Genomic DNA, 10195 nt, shown 5'->3' on the forward strand with positions numbered 1-10195 from the left:
CTAAAAGAGAACTTCTCTTATCATAAGTCCCCAATTCCAAAACAAAAACAAAGAAGGAGGGAGGGGATCATTATGTGGTATGTCCTTGGTTACCTAACAGAGTTGACTCTTTAGGTCTTTGGGTCCATAAGCATGAGTAGGTGGACATTAATACTTTTCCTTAAGGCAATCAACTAATTCCTGCATAAGTATTCTTTTACCTCCAGGGAGTTCACTGTAAATGTAAATGGTGTTTAAGCTACTAAATGTTAACACGCTTAGTTCATTAAATCTTCTTAGGAATAATCTGTACCAAGGGAGGGTCTGTTAACATCCATATGCCCACCTCAATGTCTGCCAGGGGTGTATATGGTACCCAAAGAAACACTGGTCAAGCCTTTGCCATGGCACGGCCTGAGTGTGAATGCTACTACGTGGGGCACCTGCTGCCAGGTCTGGACAGCCCGTCATAAGAGCACTTGAGTGCTGAATTTGAGAGGTCATAGTGGATGAGGCCTCTTGAAAAAAACTGGCTGAGAAAACTGCAAAGAAGAAAAGGGAAAGGAGGCATGGACTAGCACTTGAATTATCCTTATATGATACTCTTTTTTTCAAAATGCCTCCAGATCACTGTAATTTTTAATTATTAAATATCAGATACCTTTAAATAAATCTTTAATTACATGCAAATTAGAAAGCATACTCACAACACCTGTGAACCCACTGTCCAGCAAAGAGATGCTGGAAGTCTGGTTTTGGACTCTGCAGTTGGGGCAAATCTGTTATTTGGTTTTGGTTTTGACTTAGATCCTCGGAAAGCTGAATAGACAATGCCCACAACATCATTTCGGTTTTTCTGTACTTGTGCATGACCAAGGCACAGCATTTGGAACTATTATGAGTGTCAAAATACTGTTTCAAATATAGGTAGGCATTCTAGATGATACATGAACTAAGAATTCCCTTATTATGGCAAGAATAAAATGCTGCACTATAAATAAGGGTTATATAAATGAGCTGTTAAGTTTATATACAAGTACAATGATTATGACAATCAAATAGTTAAGCAGGGAACTAGATTAAGAATATGAATATTAAAGAAGAGTATATTCACTAAGTCTATGAAGAAAATTATGTACTTTTTGAGCTAATGAATGTTATAAAAATTAAATAATTCAAGGTCAAGTAGGATAGATTAGATTATATAATTCTAATTTTTTTTTTTTTTTCGGTACGCGGGCCTCTCACTGTTGTGGCCTCTCCCGTTGCGGAGCACAGGCTCCGGACGCGCAGGCTCAGCGGCCATGGCTCACGGGCCCTGCCGCTCCGCGGCATGTGGGATCTTCCCGGACCAGGGCACGAACCCGTGTCCCCTGCATCGGCAGGCGGACTCTCAACCACTGCGCCACCAAGGAAGCCCCTCTAATATTTTTGAACTATTTAGTATACTTGTATTTCTAACATGAAACAAAATAATCTTCAAGGACTGAATGTAATTTTCAGGTATCTAATTCCATTTAAACCAGGGGTCCCCAACCCCCAGGCTGCATACTGGTACTGGTCCGCGGCCTGTTAGGAGCCAGGCTGCACAGCAGGAGGTGAACAGCGGGTGAGCAAGTGAAGCTTCATCCGCCACTCCCCATCGCTCACATTACCACCGGAACCATTCCCCGGCACCCCCGCCCTGCCCCTCCTGCCCCGTGGATAAATTGTCTTCAATGAAACCATTACCTGGTGCCAAAAATGTTGGGGACTGCAGATGTGGACCATAAGCCTTTCAAGAAAAAGTTCTTTTTGAGAATCTTTTACATTTTGTGAGTTTTAATTAAGAATGGAATATCAGAGAGTTCCCTGGTGGCCTAGTGGTTAGGACTCCATGCTTTCAGTGCGGAGGCCCGGGTTTGATCCCTGGTTGGGGAACCATCCCGCATGCCATGCAATGCGGCCAAAATACAAAAATAAATAAATAAATAGAAATTAAGAAAAAAACCAGTTTAAATAAAAAGCTTAAAAAAAAAAAGAATGGAATATCAACTTTATCACCTGAAAATTTCACAAGAAAAAACTCCCAAATCACCTACGACAAAGCATCTTCGATTCTCTAGGTAAAAGAGAATATAAAGAGTAAAGAAGAAAATACTAAATACAATTGAGGCACCCTAAAACTACCTTGTCTCTGCACAGACCTCAGTGGGCAGTTCAGTGTCCACAGAAGCAATCTAGCAGTTGACAGGGTTTAAAAAAAAACTTGTTCCTGTTCTGAATGTAAAAAAAAATTTAATTCTAAAATGTTAACTAATGGAAGTGTAGCAAGCACTGACTTTAAAAATAAAGTTTCAGGTTTGTTCTTATATCTCACAAGTCCATTCTAAAACGGTGATATTTGGTTTGGGCTGAATATTGATGTTACACTAGGCTTTTCGGTATTTTGTATTTGTCAATCTCATTGCTATTTACTGCTTTACCACATATTACTTAGCCTTGCTTATAAACGAACTTTCCGTGGATGATATTAACTAGTCCTCTTGCTTTTTTCACTCAACATTATCTTTATGAGATTTGTTTTCTTTGCTATATCATACTCCAATCTGTGTGAATGCCTGAATTTATTGACCCATCCTGTCAATGGATATTGAGGTTGTGTCTCATTTTGTTTCTTTACTATTATTGGCAAAGCTTCTCTGAATATTCCTGTGCATGCCTCTTTATGTACATATGCAAGAGTTCTAGAGTGTATTACTAGGAGTTGAACCTCTGGGTCATAGGGGATATGCATCTTTTTTTTTTTTTTTTGGCTGCACCACGCAGCTTGCAGGATCCCTGACCAGGGACCGAACCCGGGCCCCCCTCAGCGGAAGCGTGGAGTCCTAGCCACCACTGGACCGCCAGGGAATTCCCAGGGGATGTGCATCTTTAGTACATAATGCCAATGTTTTTTTCCAAAGTGGTAGCACTTAATTATACTCCAATCACAGCATCCATATCTATTTTTCCTCTGTAACTTTATAGCAATCTTGTGATACTACTAAGGCTTACAGAGAGAAGCAGCAAGGAATTGTGAAAAGAGAATTATTATGGGTGCCAGAAGATCCTCTACTAATTTCCTTTTAGAAGAGCTGCTGAACATTTCTGGGTGTCACTTTATTCACGTCTCAAATGAAGTATTTGGACAAGGAGACCTTTGTGAAATTTTTCAGCTCTAAAATTCTTTTATCTCCACTTTACAGTTGGGAATACTGAGACAGAATGATAATTTGCTTTGCCTGAAGTCATATAGCATATCAGTGGGGCTCAAGTTCCCCATGTGTAAAAAGAGGCTAGACTATACAGTCTTACATGTCACTGCCTATTTTATGGTCTGGACTGAGAGTCTATGGTTGCAGGGCCAACATTAACCACCATGCATTAATTGATCCATTACTATGAACATGAATTAAATACATACTATGTGCAAGGCAGGCATCATAGATACCAAGGAGCTAAGGGGACACGCCCTCTGTTTTTGAGGAGCTCAAAAGATAACAGAAGAGATAGATGGGTAAACCAGGACCTATCATGCTATAGTGAGATAAGTGCTGTGATCGAGATGTGCACCCATCACAGCGGGAGGGGTGGAAGAGGAAACCAGGGAACACTTATTGAAGTAAATGAAAGCTCCATGAGAGCCTGGACTAGCACTTTTGCCTGCCTTGTATCTAGTACATACTATTGATACTTTCCCAGTATCTAGCATAGTACCTGGCACAGAATAGTCCCTCAATAAATATTTGTGACATGAATGAAGAATAACAATACCTTATCGTCCTGAAACACTTTTACAAAATGCTGCTGTATACATTATCCTAATTGAGCTTATCAGGTCCTTTTGGTACAATCAAAACAGATGGGGTTGGGGCTTCCCTGGTGGCACAGTGGTTGAGAGTCCGCCTGTCGATGCAGGGGACACGGGTTCCCACATGCCGCGGAGCAGCTGGACCCGTGAGCCACGGCCGCTGAGCCTGCGCGTCCGGAGCCTGTGCTCCGCAACGGGAGAGGCCACAACAGTGAGAGGCCCGCATACAGCAAAATAAATAAATAAATAAATAAAATAAAATAAAAACAACAAAAAAAAAACAGATGGGGTTGAGAAACAGTCCCTCGAATGGCAAGTATTAGAAGAGATTAAGGAAAACCTGATAAAGTCATTGTTATTTTAGCTATATGAAATCTGATCTTCTTAGCAGGTGTTTCTTACACACGACAGAAGGTTAAATCTGAAATGGATTTTAAAAATCCCTCTCCAATACAGCGTCCTTCATCACACCTTACTTGCCAAAACAACTGTCTCCCATTAAAAGCATGAGGCACTCTCTTCCACATTACTGTCCTGCCTGTTTTGCCTGTGTATGCTCAAGGAATCAGAAAACAGATGTAGGACTAATTGCTGTGAAAAATCAATGCCTGTCATTTTCTATTTTTATCATGACAATGAATGCTGGATTGTTGCATCTGAACACAAGAATGGGAATTATTCATGTAGAAGAAATCAAACATGAAACAAAGAGCAGCTCTGTAGGAAGAACTGCGTTGAACATTTCTGAACTAGAACAACTGCCTGAGATAGCCCCTCAATTTTCCATTCCTACCTTCTTTTTCTGCAAAGTTGAACTGCTCCCTGGGAGCTTTTTTTTTTTTTTTAATTGTTTTCGATCTTAGTATTTACCCAAACAGGGTCTCTGGGAAAGTGTGGAAGCAGTGAGTGTCTGCCGCTTTCCCAATCTAAATAGTTCTCTTCGGTTATCTTGTCTCTTAGCACCTTGTGTTCCTCCCTCCCAGCCCTTACTAACAGCTCCAGGTCACCCAGGGGTGAGGATCTAAAATCAGCATATGAAGTGAAAAGAGCAGAGCGAAAATGCCATTATCAATCATTTAAATCTCCCAGAAAGTACAATATTGGTGGTTTGCCTACACTACCTTGTATATGTATAAATAAATGCATTATGTACATAGGAATATCCTGTATGTAATACATTATGTAGGCAAAATATATCTCTCAGCATTTTAATTACATAAAAAGGAGAGCATTCAGAATGGAACTCACAGAAGCACACCAATGCCACGGCTCTGTTTCTTGGCATAATTCTTTAATGCTTACCATTACCACTAGTTTTTTGTTGTTGTTGTTTGTTTTTTTGCGGTACGCGGGCCTCTCACTGTTGTGGCCTCTCCCGTTGCGGAGCACAGGCTCCGGACGCGCAGGCTCAGTGGCCATGGCTCACGGGCCCGGCCGCTCCGCGGCATGTGGGATCTTCCCGGACCGGGGCACCAACCCGTGACCCCTGCATCGGCAGGCGGACTCTCAACCACTGCGCCACCAGGGAAGCCCCCCCACTAGTTTTTAATCTCCATAAAGGCAGGGAATCTGCCCAATTTTGATGGCTTCTCTATCCTCTCTCTGTATTTACGCCTAACTCAGTTCTGCTTAATAAATAGATGTCAACTGACTAACTTAAAGGTGAGATGGGAGGACAGAGGCAGGATGAGGACAGAGGCAGGATGAGATTTGGTCCAGAACCAGCCTGCTCTGCCACCATGATGACCTCAACAACGACAATGTGTCCTATCAGCTGTCAGCAGATCAGCAACTCTCCTGCAGAGCGCTGGGCCACTCTGCTCCCTTCCTATCTGTCTGGGATGGATGACATTTGAACTCCTAAAAGCCAAATGATGATCAATTTATCCCACAGATTCACTTCATGAATTTCAATGTTTACTGTTTTTAAAGTAATTACACTTATATGTGCATTTCATTAAAAACAGGTACCACAAAAGAGGATGGGATAATGAGTGAATTTTGTTTTCTTTTTCACACTTTCCTGTACTTTTTAAAGTGTTCTACAATGATTATATCTTGTTTTTAAAATCAGAAAAAAATGTTTGAAATATTAAGTATCACATAGTCTAATTCCCATTTTAAGCTACTTTAACCTCTTTAGGATTACAAAGACTCAGTATTACACAGTTTAGGATTGTGATAAAAGTTGAGAGACACTATTTGAAAAAGTGACTGATCATTCCAAATATTTAAAGTGTGAAAGAGTATTATTTGATTGCTTCAAACTTGGTGCCATGCTTAATCAAAGCCAATCTCTTTCAACTGGACAAAATACATTCTCATTGCTTTAATAAGAAGGTCACCTCTTGACTTAAGTTTGTCCTGAGTTCCATTCACCACTCTGAGGTAGGTACCATTTCCAGGATGCCATAAATGAGGGGTTTAGTAAGGATCAGGGGGAAAAAAGAGGGAGATGAGCCACACTGCTTAGTTTCCACACATTCAAAGTGTGACTATCACCTTCCCATCACTCACCCCTTAACTTCTAGTACTTTGACATTCTGACATAGATAATTTCCTTGCAGATTTAGCTGTGACTTGTATAATCCACACTCTCCAACTGTTCTATACGCAAATATGTACAAGGAGGGATAAGAAAAAGCTGATCCACAAAGGTAAAAGGCTGTAGAATGATGGCAGCTTCCTCATCTCCCCTCAGGTCAAGCACTGCTTGATACATATACATCCTTTTACAGATAAGGTTAATTGCCCCTATATGCCAGATATCCCACTGAATTAGAGGACTACTGTACTTACAAAATATAGGAATGGAATTAGGTCAAATATGATGTCATGGGAAGCACAGTGGGCTGACCTGAGTTCTGAGCTCCACTACCAAGTATAACTTTGGGTTAATGGTTCAATTAGAAAGTTGAGCTGGAACTCTATAGGCCATTTAAGTTCTAAAGTTCCATTATTTATCAGACTGCAACTTGTAAGCATATCACAGTAACAACTCTATTTAGTAAATAATTCGTTTTCTTCAGCAGCACTGGGATTTTTGCATGATGCCCATAATTCACGTCATTCTGGCATTAGATAAATATTCCTACTACTGAAACATAAGCCTCTTGTAGTCAGTGGCAGATTTGGGATGTAGCTGTATTATATTCAGCTGTGATCCTCTTAGGGCTACCTAGCTCTACAAGGTCAATGCTCTGACATAGGTCTTGCAAGGTCTACCCAGGTTCTGCCGTAAGCACTCTATAATTTAAGCTGGAAAACCACTACCCGATGGAATAACTCACTATCTAGCACAGACTGAGAGAAACTGCTACTTCATTTAGAATGAAACAAAAAAATTTAAATTGCTATCATATGCCTTTTAACTTGAAAGTATTGGCCAAAATGGTAACAGGCAATCTAATTAAACTACTATTTACAGTTTGCAGTAGGAATTTTGGGGCTTCATGGATTCCAGGTGGATCAATCCCAAATCTCTAGCTCTGTGTCCAGCCCAGAACCATCTCCTGAGCTTTAGACCAATATAATCCAGCTGCTGATTGGATGTCTCTCCCACTTTTCTGCCCACAGACACTTAAAATCAATGCATCCCAAACTGAACCCATCATCTCCTGCTCTTGCATCCCAAATCTGCTCCTCTTTCTTTGTGTAAGATCTAAAGAACAGGACTGCCATTGTCTTGGGGGCTTATGTTTTAAACCGCAGCATGTCAGCTTTGACTGCCCTCTCTCGTGCCTAATCAGTTGTCAAGCCTTGTCAAGTCAATCCCACATTCAGCGTCTCTCCCATCCATCTTCTCCTCCCCTTGTCTACTGCCCTGCCCCCTAGTTTAGACCCTATTCACTCCCAGCTATACTTCGGAAGTGATCTTCTAACTGGTCTCCATGATTTCAGTCTGTACCCTTTCCCCTTCAATCCATCACTCACACTGCTACCAGAAAAATTGCCAAGACTTAAGATTTATACTCTTCTACCCCCAAACTTTCAGAGGCTCCCTTATGCCTGTTAAATATTGGTTTTCAGACTTAAAAAAAAAATCGCAACTGATTATCAATTTATTAAAAAGGTTGATTTAAGCATCTGCAATGGCGACTTCAACCTTGACTCCTGGCTCAATACTGATGGAAGTAACCTGTTTCACAACCTCAGAAGGGCCGTGCAAGGTAATGAAGTCGCTTGTGGATCCTCATCTGAAACCAATCCCAAGTCTCAGAACCTCTCACCACAAAGAGTTTTCCTTGTAGTTATTCTTAGAGTCTTGGTGGGCATCCGAACTACTCCTTTCACTTTGAGATTCTTATACTTTGTGCCTCTGATCAAGTCAACACATACCTTCTCCAAAGATTTTGTGTTGTGGCTGGTTAAGGTAATTCTAATTCGGTGAGTTGCCACTTCTGGCGCCAGGGGAGTCTTTCAGGGGTCTTGAAAAGCCATGGCTGCGGCGTGGCTTCCTGACCAGGTGGACCAGCGCTCTGCAGCAGCAGTGACCGCATCTTCCTCGAAGAACCAGACTTTTTAAAATTTTCCAAATCAGATGAATGCTTTCGTAGACAAAAATCTGACACAGACCCCAATGTATAAAACAGATAAAAATTATATTTTATTAATATGAATTTATTTTCTAAGTTAAAAATCATTACATTTATGGATCATAAAGTCAATCAGTGAGGAAAAATGAGGCTCTTCTGATAAACACAAAAATCTAAAATCAAGGGTAAGGGAACCAGATTCTTTTTTTAAAACATTTCTATTGGAGTATGGTTGATTTACAATGTTGTGTTATTTTCAGGTGTACAGCAAAGTGAATCAGTTATACATACACATATATCCACTCCTTTTTAGATTCTTTTCCCATATAGGCCATTACAGAGTATTGAGTAGAGTTCCCTGTGCTGTACAGTAGGTCCTTATTAGTTATCTGTTTTATATGTAGTAGTGTGTATATGTCAATCCCAGTCTTCCAATGTATCCCTCCTCTCCCTTACCCCCTGGTAACCATGGGAACTACATTCTTATACTAGCATTCAATTTATTTATTTATTTTTATTTTGGTTGTACAGTATTGAGAAAATTCTTACACAGTTAAGTAGCGGCAAATGCTAACAGTTTTAACAGTTCATCTTGCAAGAGATCTTATTTGCACAAGAATGCAAAAGTAGCTTTACTATAAGGTCTGCAACAAAACAAGTCAAGTGGTAGCATAAATTATTTTAATGTTTCTCATATGTTAATATTTGTGTATTACATATTAAAACATGTAATGTATTATAGTTTCAAAATATATATTTCAACAAATATTTTTAATGTAGAAAATTAAATCAAATACCTATGGAACGCCTAAAACATGTGTATAGAATCTTTGAGTTCGTGAAACAAGTTGAAACTCTTGCCACAAAGAAGTGGGACTTCCCTGGTGGTGCAGTGGTTAAGACTCCGCACTCCCAGTGCAGGGGGGCCCGGGTTTGATCCCTGGTCAGGGAACTAGATCCCACATGCATGCTGCAACTAAGAGTTCCCATGCCACAACTAAGGAGCCTGCATGCTGCAACTAAGGAGACCTCGAGCTGCAACTAAGGAGCCCAAGAGCTGCAACTAAGGAGCCTGCCTGCCACAACTAAGACCCGGCACAAGCAAATAAATAAATTAATGAAATAAATTTTTAAAAAAAGAAAGTGCTCGGTGATCTAGCCTCAATCTATTCTTCTGAACTTCTTGCCCTCTACTGCCTTTCATACAATCTTAAAAAGAATGAAAACCTATGTTATGTTTTCGAGATTATTAGTACTAGAATACATGTGGAAGAAAACATACTAAATACAGAAAGAATGAAATGGATAAAAATTACCCCAAATCCCTCCATCCAGGGCTGACTACCACAATGTTTTATTATAATTTCTTTCAATCTTTTACCTTTCATAGTAAGATGGATAGTTATAGAGAACTGTGCCAAGCACTTAAATAGATTATCTCATTTCATATTCACAAACACCCTATTAGGCATTCATGTCATTCACTACATTGAACACTGAGGAAACAGAGGATCATATAGGTTGAGTAACTTGCCCAAGGTCACACAGTAAAGTGCAGAGCTGGCCTTCAATTCACTATCTGCCTGACTCTAGAGACTATGGACTTAACCACAACATTGTAGTATTGCTTCCCTTTCCACGCCCTCTTTCTCTTTCTTTAGCTCTGCCACTTTAATTTAATGTTCTTTGAAGACATCTTCCTCTGCTTGTGCCATTTCCTTTGCTAAGATTTCCCTTTTTCCCTTTTCTGCTTAGCCAAATCCTAGTGACCATTCAAATGCCACCTAGTCTTCAAATCTTCTCGAATCCACCTTAAGCTCTCCTCGTAGAACTCCCGATGCTCTTTCCT

The 10195-nt window shown here is 40.3% G+C and overlaps 1 pseudogene; it reads right to left on the minus strand.

Annotated features, from left to right (window-relative positions):
- Window positions 1-7889: 7889 nt before the first annotated feature.
- LOC112403228 (40S ribosomal protein S20 pseudogene) lies at window positions 7890-8251 on the minus strand (annotated as a pseudogene).
- Window positions 8252-10195: the final 1944 nt, after the last annotated feature.

This window comes from Neophocaena asiaeorientalis, unplaced genomic scaffold (genome assembly GCF_003031525.2).
Source record: "Neophocaena asiaeorientalis asiaeorientalis breed wild unplaced genomic scaffold, Neophocaena_asiaeorientalis_V1.1 scaffold503, whole genome shotgun sequence".
Lineage (NCBI taxonomy): Eukaryota > Metazoa > Chordata > Mammalia > Artiodactyla > Phocoenidae > Neophocaena > Neophocaena asiaeorientalis.